We start from the raw sequence: 14977 nt of genomic DNA, 5'->3' as shown, positions 1-14977 counted from the left end.
AATGCAATCATCGGCTGCAACTGCAAACATTGCCCAGATTAAGTTTTATAATGCTCGATGGTGTCGATTAGGTTAAAATATGCAAGTAGGAAGTGTCTGAAGTATGTCAGAGGACTGCTAAGTGTATTACGAGTCTTATCCTGCTGTCTGGTTCCATGGTGTAACGGTTAGCACTCTGGACTCTGAATCCAGCGATCCGAGTTCGAATCTTGGTGGAACCTTCGTTTAGTCTAAATTTTCTGTAATAAGAGTTTCTCGCTGAGGAAGTAGCAGCAATAGGCTCACGGCGTTAGTTTCTACGTTTGTGTAAAAAACGATGCGTCTATAAAACGGCCGAATATTGGTGCGACTTTGTGACCTATATAGAACATTAAACGAGTAATACCTGTAAGAGCAAGCAATTTTACGATAATTCGAAGAAATATCATTATCCCACGAAGGTTAAAAATCCCATGATTATCAACTAGCTATTACAAGCTGAGCAAATGAATTTCCTTTAAAATAGGTTTAAAACATAGGGAGGTTCTGACTCAGTGGGCATTCTCTGGAGCCTCTTTGCTGATGAGATTAGAAAAACAGTCCTCTGGGCCGGATTTGAACCAGCGACCTATGGATAACTGTGAATCCTCCACTACAGTCCACCGCTCTACCAACTGAGCTACCAGAGGCTCTGTATGCTTTCTTATTCCTACTCATTGCTTTACGTCCGTCCCTGTCTGCCGTCTTCACACACTGCTACTCAGCGCGGCCATATAGACGCACAGGAAATGCAATCATCGGCTGCAACTGCAAACATTGCCCAGATTAAGTTTTATAATGCTCGATGGTGTCGATTAGGTTAAAATATGCAAGTAGGAAGTGTCTGAAGTATGTCAGAGGACTGCTAAGTGTATTACGAGTCTTATCCTGCTGTCTGGTTCCATGGTGTAACGGTTAGCACTCTGGACTCTGAATCCAGCGATCCGAGTTCGAATCTTGGTGGAACCTTCGTTTAGTCTAAATTTTCTGTAATAAGAGTTTCTCGCTGAGGAAGTAGCAGCAATAGGCTCACGGCGTTAGTTTCTACGTTTGTGTAAAAAACGATGCGTCTATAAAACGGCCGAATATTGGTGCGACTTTGTGACCTATATAGAACATTAAACGAGTAATACCTGTAAGAGCAAGCAATTTTACGATAATTCGAAGAAATATCATTATCCCACGAAGGTTAAAAATCCCATGATTATCAACTAGCTATTACAAGCTGAGCAAATGAATTTCCTTTAAAATAGGTTTAAAACATAGGGAGGTTCTGACTCAGTGGGCATTCTCTGGAGCCTCTTTGCTGATGAGATTAGAAAAACAGTCCTCTGGGCCGGATTTCAACCAGCGACCTATGGATAACTGTGAATCCTCCACTACAGTCCACCGCTCTACCAACTGAGCTACCAGAGGCTCTGTATGCTTTCTTATTCCTACTCATTGCTTTACGTCCGTCCCTGTCTGCCGTCTTCACACACTGCTACTCAGCGCGGCCATATAGACGCACAGGAAATGCAATCATCGGCTGCAACTGCAAACATTGCCCAGATTAAGTTTTATAATGCTCGATGGTGTCGATTAGGTTAAAATATGCAAGTAGGAAGTGTCTGAAGTATGTCAGAGGACTGCTAAGTGTATTACGAGTCTTATCCTGCTGTCTGGTTCCATGGTGTAACGGTTAGCACTCTGGACTCTGAATCCAGCGATCCGAGTTCGAATCTCGGTGGAACCTTCGTTTAGTCTAAATTTTCTGTAATAAGAGTTTCTCGCTGAGGAAGTAGCAGCAATAGGCTCACGGCGTTAGTTTCTACGTTTGTGTAAAAAACGATGCGTCTATAAAACGGCCGAATATTGGTGCGACTTTGTGACCTATATAGAACATTAAACGAGTAATACCTGTAAGAGCAAGCAATTTTACGATAATTCGAAGAAATATCATTATCCCACGAAGGTTAAAAATCCCATGATTATCAACTAGCTATTACAAGCTGAGCAAATGAATTTCCTTTAAAATAGGTTTAAAACATAGGGAGGTTCTGACTCAGTGGGCATTCTCTGGAGCCTATTTGCTGATGAGATTAGAAAAACAGTCCTCTGGGCCGGATTTGAACCAGCGACCTATGGATAACTGTGAATCCTCCACTACAGTCCACCGCTCTACCAACTGAGCTACCAGAGGCTCTGTATGCTTTCTTATTCCTACTCATTGCTTTACGTCCGTCCCTGTCTGCCGTCTTCTCACACTGCTACTCAGCGCGGCCATATAGACGTACAGGAAATGCAATCATCGGCTGCAACTGCAAACATTGCCCAGATTAAGTTTTATAATGCTCGATGGTGTCGATTAGGTTAAAATATGCAAGTAGGAAGTGTCTGAAGTATGTCAGAGGACTGCTAAGTGTATTACGAGTCTTATCCTGCTGTCTGGTTCCATGGTGTAACGGTTAGCACTCTGGACTCTGAATCCAGCGATCCGAGTTCGAATCTTGGTGGAACCTTCGTTTAGTCTAAATTTTCTGTAATAAGAGTTTCTCGCTGAGGAAGTAGCAGCAATAGGCTCACGGCGTTAGTTTCTACGTTTGTGTAAAAAACGATGCGTCTATAAAACGGCCGAATATTGGTGCGACTTTGTGACCTATATAGAACATTAAACGAGTAATACCTGTAAGAGCAAGCAATTTTACGATAATTCGAAGAAATATCATTATCCCACGAAGGTTAAAAATCCCATGATTATCAACTAGCTATTACAAGCTGAGCAAATGAATTTCCTTTAAAATAGGTTTAAAACATAGGGAGATTCTGACTCAGTGGGCATTCTCTGGAGCCTCTTTGCTGATGAGATTAGAAAAACAGTCCTCTGGGCCGGATTTGAACCAGCGACCTATGGATAACTGTGAATCCTCCACTACAGTCCACCGCTCTACCAACTGAGCTACCAGAGGCTCTGTATGCTTTCTTATTCCTACTCATTGCTTTACGTCCGTCCCTGTCTGCCGTCTTCACACACTGCTACTCAGCGCGGCCATATAGACGCACAGGAAATGCAATCATCGGCTGCAACTGCAAACATTGCCCAGATTAAGTTTTATAATGCTCGATGGTGTCGATTAGGTTAAAATATGCAAGTAGGAAGTGTCTGAAGTATGTCAGAGGACTGCTAAGTGTATTACGAGTCTTATCCTGCTGTCTGGTTCCATGGTGTAACGGTTAGCACTCTGGACTCTGAATCCAGCGATCCGAGTTCGAATCTCGGTGGAACCTTCGTTTAGTCTAAATTTTCTGTAATAAGAGTTTCTCGCTGAGGAAGTAGCAGCAATAGGCTCACGGCGTTAGTTTCTACGTTTGTGTAAAAAACGATGCGTCTATAAAACGGCCGAATATTGGTGCGACTTTGTGACCTATATAGAACATTAAACGAGTAATACCTGTAAGAGCAAGCAATTTTACGATAATTCGAAGAAATATCATTATCCCACGAAGGTTAAAAATCCCATGATTATCAACTAGCTATTACAAGCTGAGCAAATGAATTTCCTTTAAAATAGGTTTAAAACATAGGGAGGTTCTGACTCAGTGGGCATTCTCTGGAGCCTCTTTGCTGATGAGATTAGAAAAACAGTCCTCTGGGCCGGATTTGAACCAGCGACCTATGGATAACTGTGAATCCTCCACTACAGTCCACCGCTCTACCAACTGAGCTACCAGAGGCTCTGTATACTTTCTTATTCCTACTCATTGCTTTACGTCCGTCCCTGTCTGCCGTCTTCACACACTGCTACTCAGCGCGGCCATATAGACGCACAGGAAATGCAATCATCGGCTGCAACTGCAAACATTGCCCAGATTAAGTTTTATAATGCTCGATGGTGTCGATTAGGTTAAAATATGCAAGTAGGAAGTGTCTGAAGTATGTCAGAGGACTGCTAAGTGTATTACGAGTCTTATCCTGCTGTCTGGTTCCATGGTGTAACGGTTAGCACTCTGGACTCTGAATCCAGCGATTCGAGTTCGAATCTCGGTGGAACCTTCGTTTAGTCTAAATTTTCTGTAATAAGAGTTTCTCGCTGAGGAAGTAGCAGCAATAGGCTCACGGCGTTAGTTTCTACGTTTGTGTAAAAAACGATGCGTCTATAAAACGGCCGTATATTGGTGCGACTTTGTGACCTATATAGAACATTAAACGAGTAATACCTGTAAGAGCAAGCAATTTTACGATAATTCGAAGAAATATCATTATCCCACGAAGGTTAAAAATCCCATGATTATCAACTAGCTATTACAAGCTGAGCAAATGAATTTCCTTTAAAATAGGTTTAAAACATAGGGAGGTTCTGACTCAGTGGGCATTCTCTGGAGCCTCTTTGCTGATGAGATTAGAAAAACAGTCCTCTGGGCCGGATTTGAACCAGCGACCTATGGATAACTGTGAATCCTCCACTACAGTCCACCGCTCTACCAACTGAGCTACCAGAGGCTCTGTATGCTTTCTTATTCCTACTCATTGCTTTACGTCCGTCCCTGTCTGCCGTCTTCACACACTGCTACTCAGCGCGGCCATATAGACGCACAGGAAATGCAATCATCGGCTGCAACTGCAAACATTGCCCAGATTAAGTTTTATAATGCTCGATGGTGTCGATTAGGTTAAAATATGCAAGTAGGAAGTGTCTGAAGTATGTCAGAGGACTGCTAAGTGTATTACGAGTCTTATCCTGCTGTCTGGTTCCATGGTGTAACGGTTAGCACTCTGGACTCTGAATCCAGCGATCCGAGTTCGAATCTTGGTGGAACCTTCGTTTAGTCTAAATTTTCTGTAATAAGAGTTTCTCGCTGAGGAAGTAGCAGCAATAGGCTCACGGCGTTAGTTTCTACGTTTGTGTAAAAAACGATGCGTCTATAAAACGGCCGAATATTGGTGCGACTTTGTGACCTATATAGAACATTAAACGAGTAATACCTGTAAGAGCAAGCAATTTTACGATAATTCGAAGAAATATCATTATCCCACGAAGGTTAAAAATCCCATGATTATCAACTAGCTATTACAAGCTGAGCAAATGAATTTCCTTTAAAATAGGTTTAAAACATAGGGAGGTTCTGACTCAGTGGGCATTCTCTGGAGCCTCTTTGCTGATGAGATTAGAAAAACAGTCCTCTGGGCCGGATTTGAACCAGCGACCTATGGATAACTGTGAATCCTCCACTACAGTCCACCGCTCTACCAACTGAGCTACCAGAGGCTCTGTATGCTTTCTTATTCCTACTCATTGCTTTACGTCCGTCCCTGTCTGCCGTCTTCACACACTGCTACTCAGCGCGGCCATATAGACGCACAGGAAATGCAATCATCGGCTGCAACTGCAAACATTGCCCAGATTAAGTTTTATAATGCTCGATGGTGTCGATTAGGTTAAAATATGCAAGTAGGAAGTGTCTGAAGTATGTCAGAGGACTGCTAAGTGTATTACGAGTCTTATCCTGCTGTCTGGTTCCATGGTGTAACGGTTAGCACTCTGGACTCTGAATCCAGCGATCCGAGTTCGAATCTCGGTGGAACCTTCGTTTAGTCTAAATTTTCTGTAATAAGAGTTTCTCGCTGAGGAAGTAGCAGCAATAGGCTCACGGCGTTAGTTTCTACGTTTGTGTAAAAAACGATGCGTCTATAAAACGGCCGAATATTGGTGCGACTTTGTGACCTATATAGAACATTAAACGAGTAATACCTGTAAGAGCAAGCAATTTTACGATAATTCGAAGAAATATCATTATCCCACGAAGGTTAAAAATCCCATGATTATCAACTAGCTATTACAAGCTGAGCAAATGAATTTCTTTTAAAATAGGTTTAAAACATAGGGAGGTTCTGACTCAGTGGGCATTCTCTGGAGCCTCTTTGCTGATGAGATTAGAAAAACAGTCCTCTGGGCCGGATTTGAACCAGCGACCTATGGATAACTGTGAATCCTCCACTACAGTCCACCGCTATACCAACTGAGCTACCAGAGGCTCTGTATACTTTCTTATTCCTACTCATTGCTTTACGTCCGTCCCTGTCTGCCGTCTTCACACACTGCTACTCAGCGCGGCCATATAGACGCACAGGAAATGCAATCATCGGCTGCAACTGCAAACATTGCCCAGATTAAGTTTTATAATGCTCGATGGTGTCGATTAGGTTAAAATATGCAAGTAGGAAGTGTCTGAAGTATGTCAGAGGACTGCTAAGTGTATTACGAGTCTTATCCTGCTGTCTGGTTCCATGGTGTAACGGTTAGCACTCTGGACTCTGAATCCAGCGATCCGAGTTCGAATCTCGGTGGAACCTTCGTTTAGTCTAAATTTTCTGTAATAAGAGTTTCTCGCTGAGGAAGTAGCAGCAATAGGCTCACGGCGTTAGTTTCTACGTTTGTGTAAAAAACGATGCGTCTATAAAACGGCCGAATATTGGTGCGACTTTGTGACCTATATAGAACATTAAACGAGTAATACCTGTAAGAGCAAGCAATTTTACGATAATTCGAAGAAATATCATTATCCCACGAAGGTTAAAAATCCCATGATTATCAACTAGCTATTACAAGCTGAGCAAATGAATTTCCTTTAAAATAGGTTTAAAACATAGGGAGGTTCTGACTCAGTGGGCATTCTCTGGAGCCTCTTTGCTGATGAGATTAGAAAAACAGTCCTCTGGGCCGGATTTGAACCAGCGACCTATGGATAACTGTGAATCCTCCACTACAGTCCACCGCTCTGCCAACTGAGCTACCAGAGGCTCTGTATACTTTCTTATTCCTACTCATTGCTTTACGTCCGTCCCTGTCTGCCGTCTTCACACACTGCTACTCAGCGCGGCCATATAGACGCACAGGAAATGCAATCATCGGCTGCAACTGCAAACATTGCCCAGATTAAGTTTTATAATGCTCGATGGTGTCGATTAGGTTAAAATATGCAAGTAGGAAGTGTCTGAAGTATGTCAGAGGACTGCTAAGTGTATTACGAGTCTTATTCTGCTGTCTGGTTCCATGGTGTAACGGTTAGCACTCTGGACTCTGAATCCAGCGATCCGAGTTCGAATCTTGGTGGAACCTTCGTTTAGTCTAAATTTTCTGTAATAAGAGTTTCTCGCTGAGGAAGTAGCAGCAATAGGCTCACGGCGTTAGTTTCTACGTTTGTGTAAAAAACGATGCGTCTATAAAACGGCCGAATATTGGTGCGACTTTGTGACCTATATAGAACATTAAACGAGTAATACCTGTAAGAGCAAGCAATTTTACGATAATTCGAAGAAATATCATTATCCCACGAAGGTTAAAAATCCCATGATTATCAACTAGCTATTACAAGCTGAGCAAATGAATTTCCTTTAAAATAGGTTTAAAACATAGGGAGGTTCTGACTCAGTGGGCATTCTCTGGAGCCTCTTTGCTGATGAGATTAGAAAAACAGTCCTCTGGGCCGGATTTGAACCAGCGACCTATGGATAACTGTGAATCCTCCACTACAGTCCACCGCTCTACCAACTGAGCTACCAGAGGCTCTGTATGCTTTCTTATTCCTACTCATTGCTTTACGTCCGTCCCTGTCTGCCGTCTTCACACACTGCTACTCAGCGCGGCCATATAGACGCACAGGAAATGCAATCATCGGCTGCAACTGCAAACATTGCCCAGATTAAGTTTTATAATGCTCGATGGTGTCGATTAGGTTAAAATATGCAAGTAGGAAGTGTCTGAAGTATGTCAGAGGACTGCTAAGTGTATTACGAGTCTTATCCTGCTGTCTGGTTCCATGGTGTAACGGTTAGCACTCTGGACTCTGAATCCAGCGATCCGAGTTCGAATCTCGGTGGAACCTTCGTTTAGTCTAAATTTTCTGTAATAAGAGTTTCTCGCTGAGGAAGTAGCAGCAATAGGCTCACGGCGTTAGTTTCTACGTTTGTGTAAAAAACGATGCGTCTATAAAACGGCCGAATATTGGTGCGACTTTGTGACCTATATAGAACATTAAACGAGTAATACCTGTAAGAGCAAGCAATTTTACGATAATTCGAAGAAATATCATTATCCCACGAAGGTTAAAAATCCCATGATTATCAACTAGCTATTACAAGCTGAGCAAATGAATTTCCTTTAAAATAGGTTTAAAACATAGGGAGGTTCTGACTCAGTGGGCATTCTCTGGAGCCTCTTTGCTGATGAGATTAGAAAAACAGTCCTCTGGGCCGGATTTGAACCAGCGACCTATGGATAACTGTGAATCCTCCACTACAGTCCACCGCTCTACCAACTGAGCTACCAGAGGCTCTGTATGCTTTCTTATTCCTACTCATTGCTTTACGTCCGTCCCTGTCTGCCGTCTTCACACACTGCTACTCAGCGCGGCCATATAGACGCACAGGAAATGCAATCATCGGCTGCAACTGCAAACATTGCCCAGATTAAGTTTTATAATGCTCGATGGTGTCGATTAGGTTAAAATATGCAAGTAGGAAGTGTCTGAAGTATGTCAGAGGACTGCTAAGTGTATTACGAGTCTTATCCTGCTGTCTGGTTCCATGGTGTAACGGTTAGCACTCTGGACTCTGAATCCAGCGATCCGAGTTCGAATCTTGGTGGAACCTTCGTTTAGTCTAAATTTTCTGTAATAAGAGTTTCTCGCTGAGGAAGTAGCAGCAATAGGCTCACGGCGTTAGTTTCTACGTTTGTGTAAAAAACGATGCGTCTATAAAACGGCCGAATATTGGTGCGACTTTGTGACCTATATAGAACATTAAACGAGTAATACCTGTAAGAGCAAGCAATTTTACGATAATTCGAAGAAATATCATTATCCCACGAAGGTTAAAAATCCCATGATTATCAACTAGCTATTACAAGCTGAGCAAATGAATTTCCTTTAAAATAGGTTTAAAACATAGGGAGGTTCTGACTCAGTGGGCATTCTCTGGAGCCTCTTTGCTGATGAGATTAGAAAAACAGTCCTCTGGGCCGGATTTGAACCAGCGACCTATGGATAACTGTGAATCCTCCACTACAGTCCACCGCTCTACCAACTGAGCTACCAGAGGCTCTGTATGCTTTCTTATTCCTACTCATTGCTTTACGTCCGTCCCTGTCTGCCGTCTTCACACACTGCTACTCAGCGCGGCCATATAGACGCACAGGAAATGCAATCATCGGCTGCAACTGCAAACATTGCCCAGATTAAGTTTTATAATGCTCGATGGTGTCGATTAGGTTAAAATATGCAAGTAGGAAGTGTCTGAAGTATGTCAGAGGACTGCTAAGTGTATTACGAGTCTTATCCTGCTGTCTGGTTCCATGGTGTAACGGTTAGCACTCTGGACTCTGAATCCAGCGATCCGAGTTCGAATCTCGGTGGAACCTTCGTTTAGTCTAAATTTTCTGTAATAAGAGTTTCTCGCTGAGGAAGTAGCAGCAATAGGCTCACGGCGTTAGTTTCTACGTTTGTGTAAAAAACGATGCGTCTATAAAACGGCCGAATATTGGTGCGACTTTGTGACCTATATAGAACATTAAACGAGTAATACCTGTAAGAGCAAGCAATTTTACGATAATTCGAAGAAATATCATTATTACACGAAGGTTAAAAATCCCATGATTATCAACTAGCTATTACAAGCTGAGCAAATGAATTTCCTTTAAAATAGGTTTAAAACATAGGGAGGTTCTGACTCAGTGGGCATTCTCTGGAGCCTCTTTGCTGATGAGGTTAGAAAAACAGTCCTCTGGGCCGGATTTGAACCAGCGACCTATGGATAACTGTGAATCCTCCACTACAGTCCACCGCTCTACCAACTGAGCTACCAGAGGCTCTGTATGCTTTCTTATTCCTACTCATTGCTTTACGTCCGTCCCTGTCTGCCGTCTTCACACACTGCTACTCAGCGCGGCCATATAGACGCACAGGAAATGCAATCATCGGCTGCAACTGCAAACATTGCCCAGATTAAGTTTTATAATGCTCGATGGTGTCGATTAGGTTAAAATATGCAAGTAGGAAGTGTCTGAAGTATGTCAGAGGACTGCTAAGTGTATTACGAGTCTTATCCTGCTGTCTGGTTCCATGGTGTAACGGTTAGCACTCTGGACTCTGAATCCAGCGATCCGAGTTCGAATCTTGGTGGAACCTTCGTTTAGTCTAAATTTTCTGTAATAAGAGTTTCTCGCTGAGGAAGTAGCAGCAATAGGCTCACGGCGTTAGTTTCTACGTTTGTGTAAAAAACGATGCGTCTATAAAACGGCCGAATATTGGTGCGACTTTGTGACCTATATAGAACATTAAACGAGTAATACCTGTAAGAGCAAGCAATTTTTCGATAATTCGAAGAAATATCATTATCCCACGAAGGTTAAAAATCCCATGATTATCAACTAGCTATTACAAGCTGAGCAAATGAATTTCCTTTAAAATAGGTTTAAAACATAGGGAGGTTCTGACTCAGTGGGCATTCTCTGGAGCCTCTTTGCTGATGAGATTAGAAAAACAGTCCTCTGGGCCGGATTTGAACCAGCGACCTATGGATAACTGTGAATCCTCCACTACAGTCCACCGCTCTACCAACTGAGCTACCAGAGGCTCTGTATGCTTTCTTATTCCTACTCATTGCTTTACGTCCGTCCCTGTCTGCCGTCTTCACACACTGCTACTCAGCGCGGCCATATAGACGCACAGGAAATGCAATCATCGGCTGCAACTGCAAACATTGCCCAGATTAAGTTTTATAATGCTCGATGGTGTCGATTAGGTTAAAATATGCAAGTAGGAAGTGTCTGAAGTATGTCAGAGGACTGCTAAGTGTATTACGAGTCTTATCCTGCTGTCTGGTTCCATGGTGTAACGGTTAGCACTCTGGACTCTGAATCCAGCGATCCGAGTTCGAATCTCGGTGGAACCTGCGTTTAGTCTAAATTTTCTGTAATAAGAGTTTCTCGCTGAGGAAGTAGCAGCAATAGGCTCACGGCGTTAGTTTCTACGTTTGTGTAAAAAGCGATGCGTCTATAAAACGGCCGAATATTGGTGCGACTTTGTGACCTATATAGAACATTAAACGAGTAATACCTGTAAGAGCAAGCAATTTTACGATAATTCGAAGAAATATCATTATCCCACGAAGGTTAAAAATCCCATGATTATCAACTAGCTATTACAAGCTGAGCAAATGAATTTCCTTTAAAATAGGTTTAAAACATAGGGAGGTTCTGACTCAGTGGGCATTCTCTGGAGCCTCTTTGCTGATGAGATTAGAAAAACAGTCCTCTGGGCCGGATTTGAACCAGCGACCTATGGATAACTGTGAATCCTCCACTACAGTCCACCGCTCTACCAACTGAGCTACCAGAGGCTCTGTATACTTTCTTATTCCTACTCATTGCTTTACGTCCGTCCCTGTCTGCCGTCTTCACACACTGCTACTCAGCGCGGCCATATAGACGCACAGGAAATGCAATCATCGGCTGCAACTGCAAACATTGCCCAGATTAAGTTTTATAATGCTCGATGGTGTCGATTAGGTTAAAATATGCAAGTAGGAAGTGTCTGAAGTATGTCAGAGGACTGCTAAGTGTATTACGAGTCTTATCCTGCTGTCTGGTTCCATGGTGTAACGGTTAGCACTCTGGACTCTGAATCCAGCGATCCGAGTTCGAATCTCGGTGGAACCTTCGTTTAGTCTAAATTTTCTGTAATAAGAGTTTCTCGCTGAGGAAGTAGCAGCAATAGGCTCACGGCGTTAGTTTCTACGTTTGTGTAAAAAACGATGCGTCTATAAAACGGCCGAATATTGGTGCGACTTTGTGACCTATATAGAACATTAAACGAGTAATACCTGTAAGAGCAAGCAATTTTACGATAATTCGAAGAAATATCATTATCCCACGAAGGTTAAAAATCCCATGATTATCAACTAGCTATTACAAGCTGAGCAAATGAATTTCCTTTAAAATAGGTTTAAAACATAGGGAGGTTCTGACTCAGTGGGCATTCTCTGGAGCCTCTTTGCTGATGAGATTAGAAAAACAGTCCTCTGGGCCGGATTTGAACCAGCGACCTATGGATAACTGTGAATCCTCCACTACAGTCCACCGCTCTACCAACTGAGCTACCAGAGGCTCTGTATGCTTTCTTATTCCTACTCATTGCTTTACGTCCGTCCCTGTCTGCCGTCTTCACACACTGCTACTCAGCGCGGCCATATAGACGCACAGGAAATGCAATCATCGGCTGCAACTGCAAACATTGCCCAGATTAAGTTTTATAATGCTCGATGGTGTCGATTAGGTTAAAATATGCAAGTAGGAAGTGTCTGAAGTATGTCAGAGGACTGCTAAGTGTATTACGAGTCTTATCCTGCTGTCTGGTTCCATGGTGTAACGGTTAGCACTCTGGACTCTGAATCCAGCGATCCGAGTTCGAATCTCGGTGGAACCTTCGTTTAGTCTAAATTTTCTGTAATAAGAGTTTCTCGCTGAGGAAGTAGCAGCAATAGGCTCACGGCGTTAGTTTCTACGTTTGTGTAAAAAACGATGCGTCTATAAAACGGCCGAATATTGGTGCGACTTTGTGACCTATATAGAACATTAAACGAGTAATACCTGTAAGAGCAAGCAATTTTACGATAATTCGAAGAAATATCATTATCCCACGAAGGTTAAAAATCCCATGATTATCAACTAGCTATTACAAGCTGAGCAAATGAATTTCCTTTAAAATAGGTTTAAAACATAGGGAGGTTCTGACTCAGTGGGCATTCTCTGGAGCCTCTTTGCTGATGAGATTAGAAAAACAGTCCTCTGGGCCGGATTTGAACCAGCGACCTATGGATAACTGTGAATCCTCCACTACAGTCCACCGCTCTACCAACTGAGCTACCAGAGGCTCTGTATACTTTCTTATTCCTACTCATTGCTTTACGTCCGTCCCTGTCTGCCGTCTTCACACACTGCTACTCAGCGCGGCCATATAGACGCACAGGAAATGCAATCATCGGCTGCAACTGCAAACATTGCCCAGATTAAGTTTTATAATGCTCGATGGTGTCGATTAGGTTAAAATATGCAAGTAGGAAGTGTCTGAAGTATGTCAGAGGACTGCTAAGTGTATTACGAGTCTTATCCTGCTGTCTGGTTCCATGGTGTAACGGTTAGCACTCTGGACTCTGAATCCAGCGATCCGAGTTCGAATCTCGGTGGAACCTTCGTTTAGTCTAAATTTTCTGTAATAAGAGTTTCTCGCTGAGGAAGTAGCAGCAATAGGCTCACGGCGTTAGTTTCTACGTTTGTGTAAAAAACGATGCGTCTATAAAACGGCCGAATATTGGTGCGACTTTGTGACCTATATAGAACATTAAACGAGTAATACCTGTAAGAGCAAGCAATTTTACGATAATTCGAAGAAATATCATTATCCCACGAAGGTTAAAAATCCCATGATTATCAACTAGCTATTACAAGCTGAGCAAATGAATTTCCTTTAAAATAGGTTTAAAACATAGGGAGGTTCTGACTCAGTGGGCATTCTCTGGAGCCTCTTTGCTGATGAGATTAGAAAAACAGTCCTCTGGGCCGGATTTGAACCAGCGACCTATGGATAACTGTGAATCCTCCACTACAGTCCACCGCTCTACCAACTGAGCTACCAGAGGCTCTGTATGCTTTCTTATTCCTACTCATTGCTTTACGTCCGTCCCTGTCTGCCGTCTTCACACACTGCTACTCAGCGCGGCCATATAGACGCACAGGAAATGCAATCATCGGCTGCAACTGCAAACATTGCCCAGATTAAGTTTTATAATGCTCGATGGTGACGATTAGGTTAAAATATGCAAGTAGGAAGTGTCTGAAGTATGTCAGAGGACTGCTAAGTGTATTACGAGTCTTATCCTGCTGTCTGGTTCCATGGTGTAACGGTTAGCACTCTGGACTCTGAATCCAGCGATCCGAGTTCGAATCTCGGTGGAACCTTCGTTTAGTCTAAATTTTCTGTAATAAGAGTTTCTCGCTGAGGAAGTAGCAGCAATAGGCTCACGGCGTTAGTTTCTACGTTTGTGTAAAAAACGATGCGTCTATAAAACGGCCGAATATTGGTGCGACTTTGTGACCTATATAGAACATTAAACGAGTAATACCTGTAAGAGCAAGCAATTTTACGATAATTCGAAGAAATATCATTATCCCACGAAGGTTAAAAATCCCATGATTATCAACTAGCTATTACAAGCTGAGCAAATGAATTTCCTTTAAAATAGGTTTAAAACATAGGGAGGTTCTGACTCAGTGGGCATTCTCTGGAGCCTCTTTGCTGATGAGATTAGAAAAACAGTCCTCTGGGCCGGATTTGAACCAGCGACCTATGGATAACTGTGAATCCTCCACTACAGTCCACCGCTCTACCAACTGAGCTACCAGAGGCTCTGTATACTTTCTTATTCCTACTCATTGCTTTACGTCCGTCCCTGTCTGCCGTCTTCACACACTGCTACTCAGCGCGGCCATATAGACGCACAGGAAATGCAATCATCGGCTGCAACTGCAAACATTGCCCAGATTAAGTTTTATAATGCTCGATGGTGTCGATTAGGTTAAAATATGCAAGTAGGAAGTGTCTGAAGTATGTCAGAGGACTGCTAAGTGTATTACGAGTCTTATCCTGCTGTCTGGTTCCATGGTGTAACGGTTAGCACTCTGGACTCTGAATCCAGCGATCCGAGTTCGAATCTCGGTGGAACCTTCGTTTAGTCTAAATTTTCTGTAATAAGAGTTTCTCGCTGAGGAAGTAGCAGCAATAGGCTCACGGCGTTAGTTTCTACGTTTGTGTAAAAAACGATGCGTCTATAAAACGGCCGAATATTGGTGCGACTTTGTGACCTATATAGAACATTAAACGAGTAATACCTGTAAGAGCAAGCAATTTTACGATAATTCGAAGAAAT

General features: G+C 42.8%; 39 non-coding genes across 39 annotated transcripts; 20 read left to right on the top strand and 19 right to left on the bottom strand.

The window, feature by feature from the left end:
- Positions 1–149: 149 nt before the first annotated feature.
- On the top strand, positions 150–221 carry Trnaq-cug (transfer RNA glutamine (anticodon CUG)). The gene has a single exon. It is a non-coding gene; the product is annotated as a tRNA-Gln (tRNA).
- A 358-nt stretch (positions 222–579) lies between these two features.
- Positions 580–668, bottom strand: Trnay-gua (transfer RNA tyrosine (anticodon GUA)). The gene is given in 2 exon segments: positions 580–615; positions 632–668. It is a non-coding gene; the product is annotated as a tRNA-Tyr (tRNA).
- A 247-nt stretch (positions 669–915) lies between these two features.
- Positions 916–987, top strand: Trnaq-cug (transfer RNA glutamine (anticodon CUG)). The gene has a single exon. It is a non-coding gene; the product is annotated as a tRNA-Gln (tRNA).
- A 358-nt stretch (positions 988–1345) lies between these two features.
- Trnay-gua (transfer RNA tyrosine (anticodon GUA)) lies at positions 1346–1434 on the bottom strand. The gene is given in 2 exon segments: positions 1346–1381; positions 1398–1434. It is a non-coding gene; the product is annotated as a tRNA-Tyr (tRNA).
- A 247-nt stretch (positions 1435–1681) lies between these two features.
- On the top strand, positions 1682–1753 carry Trnaq-cug (transfer RNA glutamine (anticodon CUG)). The gene has a single exon. It is a non-coding gene; the product is annotated as a tRNA-Gln (tRNA).
- Positions 1754–2111: 358 nt separating this feature from the next.
- Trnay-gua (transfer RNA tyrosine (anticodon GUA)) lies at positions 2112–2200 on the bottom strand. Its single transcript is given in 2 exon segments — positions 2112–2147; positions 2164–2200. It is a non-coding gene; the product is annotated as a tRNA-Tyr (tRNA).
- Positions 2201–2447: 247 nt separating this feature from the next.
- Trnaq-cug (transfer RNA glutamine (anticodon CUG)) lies at positions 2448–2519 on the top strand. Its single transcript has one exon. It is a non-coding gene; the product is annotated as a tRNA-Gln (tRNA).
- A 358-nt stretch (positions 2520–2877) lies between these two features.
- On the bottom strand, positions 2878–2966 carry Trnay-gua (transfer RNA tyrosine (anticodon GUA)). Its single transcript is given in 2 exon segments — positions 2878–2913; positions 2930–2966. It is a non-coding gene; the product is annotated as a tRNA-Tyr (tRNA).
- A 247-nt stretch (positions 2967–3213) lies between these two features.
- Trnaq-cug (transfer RNA glutamine (anticodon CUG)) lies at positions 3214–3285 on the top strand. The gene has a single exon. It is a non-coding gene; the product is annotated as a tRNA-Gln (tRNA).
- A 358-nt stretch (positions 3286–3643) lies between these two features.
- Trnay-gua (transfer RNA tyrosine (anticodon GUA)) lies at positions 3644–3732 on the bottom strand. The gene is given in 2 exon segments: positions 3644–3679; positions 3696–3732. It is a non-coding gene; the product is annotated as a tRNA-Tyr (tRNA).
- A 247-nt stretch (positions 3733–3979) lies between these two features.
- On the top strand, positions 3980–4051 carry Trnaq-cug (transfer RNA glutamine (anticodon CUG)). Its single transcript has one exon. It is a non-coding gene; the product is annotated as a tRNA-Gln (tRNA).
- Positions 4052–4409: 358 nt separating this feature from the next.
- On the bottom strand, positions 4410–4498 carry Trnay-gua (transfer RNA tyrosine (anticodon GUA)). Its single transcript is given in 2 exon segments — positions 4410–4445; positions 4462–4498. It is a non-coding gene; the product is annotated as a tRNA-Tyr (tRNA).
- Positions 4499–4745: 247 nt separating this feature from the next.
- Positions 4746–4817, top strand: Trnaq-cug (transfer RNA glutamine (anticodon CUG)). Its single transcript has one exon. It is a non-coding gene; the product is annotated as a tRNA-Gln (tRNA).
- Positions 4818–5175: 358 nt separating this feature from the next.
- Trnay-gua (transfer RNA tyrosine (anticodon GUA)) lies at positions 5176–5264 on the bottom strand. The gene is given in 2 exon segments: positions 5176–5211; positions 5228–5264. It is a non-coding gene; the product is annotated as a tRNA-Tyr (tRNA).
- A 247-nt stretch (positions 5265–5511) lies between these two features.
- Positions 5512–5583, top strand: Trnaq-cug (transfer RNA glutamine (anticodon CUG)). The gene has a single exon. It is a non-coding gene; the product is annotated as a tRNA-Gln (tRNA).
- Positions 5584–5941: 358 nt separating this feature from the next.
- On the bottom strand, positions 5942–6030 carry Trnay-gua (transfer RNA tyrosine (anticodon GUA)). The gene is given in 2 exon segments: positions 5942–5977; positions 5994–6030. It is a non-coding gene; the product is annotated as a tRNA-Tyr (tRNA).
- A 247-nt stretch (positions 6031–6277) lies between these two features.
- Trnaq-cug (transfer RNA glutamine (anticodon CUG)) lies at positions 6278–6349 on the top strand. Its single transcript has one exon. It is a non-coding gene; the product is annotated as a tRNA-Gln (tRNA).
- Positions 6350–6707: 358 nt separating this feature from the next.
- Positions 6708–6796, bottom strand: Trnay-gua (transfer RNA tyrosine (anticodon GUA)). Its single transcript is given in 2 exon segments — positions 6708–6743; positions 6760–6796. It is a non-coding gene; the product is annotated as a tRNA-Tyr (tRNA).
- A 247-nt stretch (positions 6797–7043) lies between these two features.
- On the top strand, positions 7044–7115 carry Trnaq-cug (transfer RNA glutamine (anticodon CUG)). The gene has a single exon. It is a non-coding gene; the product is annotated as a tRNA-Gln (tRNA).
- Positions 7116–7473: 358 nt separating this feature from the next.
- Trnay-gua (transfer RNA tyrosine (anticodon GUA)) lies at positions 7474–7562 on the bottom strand. The gene is given in 2 exon segments: positions 7474–7509; positions 7526–7562. It is a non-coding gene; the product is annotated as a tRNA-Tyr (tRNA).
- A 247-nt stretch (positions 7563–7809) lies between these two features.
- On the top strand, positions 7810–7881 carry Trnaq-cug (transfer RNA glutamine (anticodon CUG)). The gene has a single exon. It is a non-coding gene; the product is annotated as a tRNA-Gln (tRNA).
- A 358-nt stretch (positions 7882–8239) lies between these two features.
- On the bottom strand, positions 8240–8328 carry Trnay-gua (transfer RNA tyrosine (anticodon GUA)). Its single transcript is given in 2 exon segments — positions 8240–8275; positions 8292–8328. It is a non-coding gene; the product is annotated as a tRNA-Tyr (tRNA).
- A 247-nt stretch (positions 8329–8575) lies between these two features.
- On the top strand, positions 8576–8647 carry Trnaq-cug (transfer RNA glutamine (anticodon CUG)). Its single transcript has one exon. It is a non-coding gene; the product is annotated as a tRNA-Gln (tRNA).
- Positions 8648–9005: 358 nt separating this feature from the next.
- On the bottom strand, positions 9006–9094 carry Trnay-gua (transfer RNA tyrosine (anticodon GUA)). The gene is given in 2 exon segments: positions 9006–9041; positions 9058–9094. It is a non-coding gene; the product is annotated as a tRNA-Tyr (tRNA).
- A 247-nt stretch (positions 9095–9341) lies between these two features.
- Positions 9342–9413, top strand: Trnaq-cug (transfer RNA glutamine (anticodon CUG)). Its single transcript has one exon. It is a non-coding gene; the product is annotated as a tRNA-Gln (tRNA).
- A 358-nt stretch (positions 9414–9771) lies between these two features.
- Positions 9772–9860, bottom strand: Trnay-gua (transfer RNA tyrosine (anticodon GUA)). The gene is given in 2 exon segments: positions 9772–9807; positions 9824–9860. It is a non-coding gene; the product is annotated as a tRNA-Tyr (tRNA).
- Positions 9861–10107: 247 nt separating this feature from the next.
- Trnaq-cug (transfer RNA glutamine (anticodon CUG)) lies at positions 10108–10179 on the top strand. The gene has a single exon. It is a non-coding gene; the product is annotated as a tRNA-Gln (tRNA).
- A 358-nt stretch (positions 10180–10537) lies between these two features.
- Trnay-gua (transfer RNA tyrosine (anticodon GUA)) lies at positions 10538–10626 on the bottom strand. The gene is given in 2 exon segments: positions 10538–10573; positions 10590–10626. It is a non-coding gene; the product is annotated as a tRNA-Tyr (tRNA).
- Positions 10627–10873: 247 nt separating this feature from the next.
- Trnaq-cug (transfer RNA glutamine (anticodon CUG)) lies at positions 10874–10945 on the top strand. Its single transcript has one exon. It is a non-coding gene; the product is annotated as a tRNA-Gln (tRNA).
- Positions 10946–11303: 358 nt separating this feature from the next.
- On the bottom strand, positions 11304–11392 carry Trnay-gua (transfer RNA tyrosine (anticodon GUA)). The gene is given in 2 exon segments: positions 11304–11339; positions 11356–11392. It is a non-coding gene; the product is annotated as a tRNA-Tyr (tRNA).
- A 247-nt stretch (positions 11393–11639) lies between these two features.
- Trnaq-cug (transfer RNA glutamine (anticodon CUG)) lies at positions 11640–11711 on the top strand. Its single transcript has one exon. It is a non-coding gene; the product is annotated as a tRNA-Gln (tRNA).
- A 358-nt stretch (positions 11712–12069) lies between these two features.
- Trnay-gua (transfer RNA tyrosine (anticodon GUA)) lies at positions 12070–12158 on the bottom strand. Its single transcript is given in 2 exon segments — positions 12070–12105; positions 12122–12158. It is a non-coding gene; the product is annotated as a tRNA-Tyr (tRNA).
- Positions 12159–12405: 247 nt separating this feature from the next.
- On the top strand, positions 12406–12477 carry Trnaq-cug (transfer RNA glutamine (anticodon CUG)). The gene has a single exon. It is a non-coding gene; the product is annotated as a tRNA-Gln (tRNA).
- A 358-nt stretch (positions 12478–12835) lies between these two features.
- On the bottom strand, positions 12836–12924 carry Trnay-gua (transfer RNA tyrosine (anticodon GUA)). Its single transcript is given in 2 exon segments — positions 12836–12871; positions 12888–12924. It is a non-coding gene; the product is annotated as a tRNA-Tyr (tRNA).
- A 247-nt stretch (positions 12925–13171) lies between these two features.
- Positions 13172–13243, top strand: Trnaq-cug (transfer RNA glutamine (anticodon CUG)). The gene has a single exon. It is a non-coding gene; the product is annotated as a tRNA-Gln (tRNA).
- A 358-nt stretch (positions 13244–13601) lies between these two features.
- Positions 13602–13690, bottom strand: Trnay-gua (transfer RNA tyrosine (anticodon GUA)). The gene is given in 2 exon segments: positions 13602–13637; positions 13654–13690. It is a non-coding gene; the product is annotated as a tRNA-Tyr (tRNA).
- Positions 13691–13937: 247 nt separating this feature from the next.
- On the top strand, positions 13938–14009 carry Trnaq-cug (transfer RNA glutamine (anticodon CUG)). The gene has a single exon. It is a non-coding gene; the product is annotated as a tRNA-Gln (tRNA).
- Positions 14010–14367: 358 nt separating this feature from the next.
- On the bottom strand, positions 14368–14456 carry Trnay-gua (transfer RNA tyrosine (anticodon GUA)). The gene is given in 2 exon segments: positions 14368–14403; positions 14420–14456. It is a non-coding gene; the product is annotated as a tRNA-Tyr (tRNA).
- Positions 14457–14703: 247 nt separating this feature from the next.
- On the top strand, positions 14704–14775 carry Trnaq-cug (transfer RNA glutamine (anticodon CUG)). Its single transcript has one exon. It is a non-coding gene; the product is annotated as a tRNA-Gln (tRNA).
- Positions 14776–14977: the final 202 nt, after the last annotated feature.

Source organism: Schistocerca gregaria, chromosome 2 (genome assembly GCF_023897955.1).
Source record: "Schistocerca gregaria isolate iqSchGreg1 chromosome 2, iqSchGreg1.2, whole genome shotgun sequence".
NCBI lineage: Eukaryota > Metazoa > Arthropoda > Insecta > Orthoptera > Acrididae > Schistocerca > Schistocerca gregaria.
This window is presented reverse-complemented; position numbering and strand designations above follow the sequence as displayed.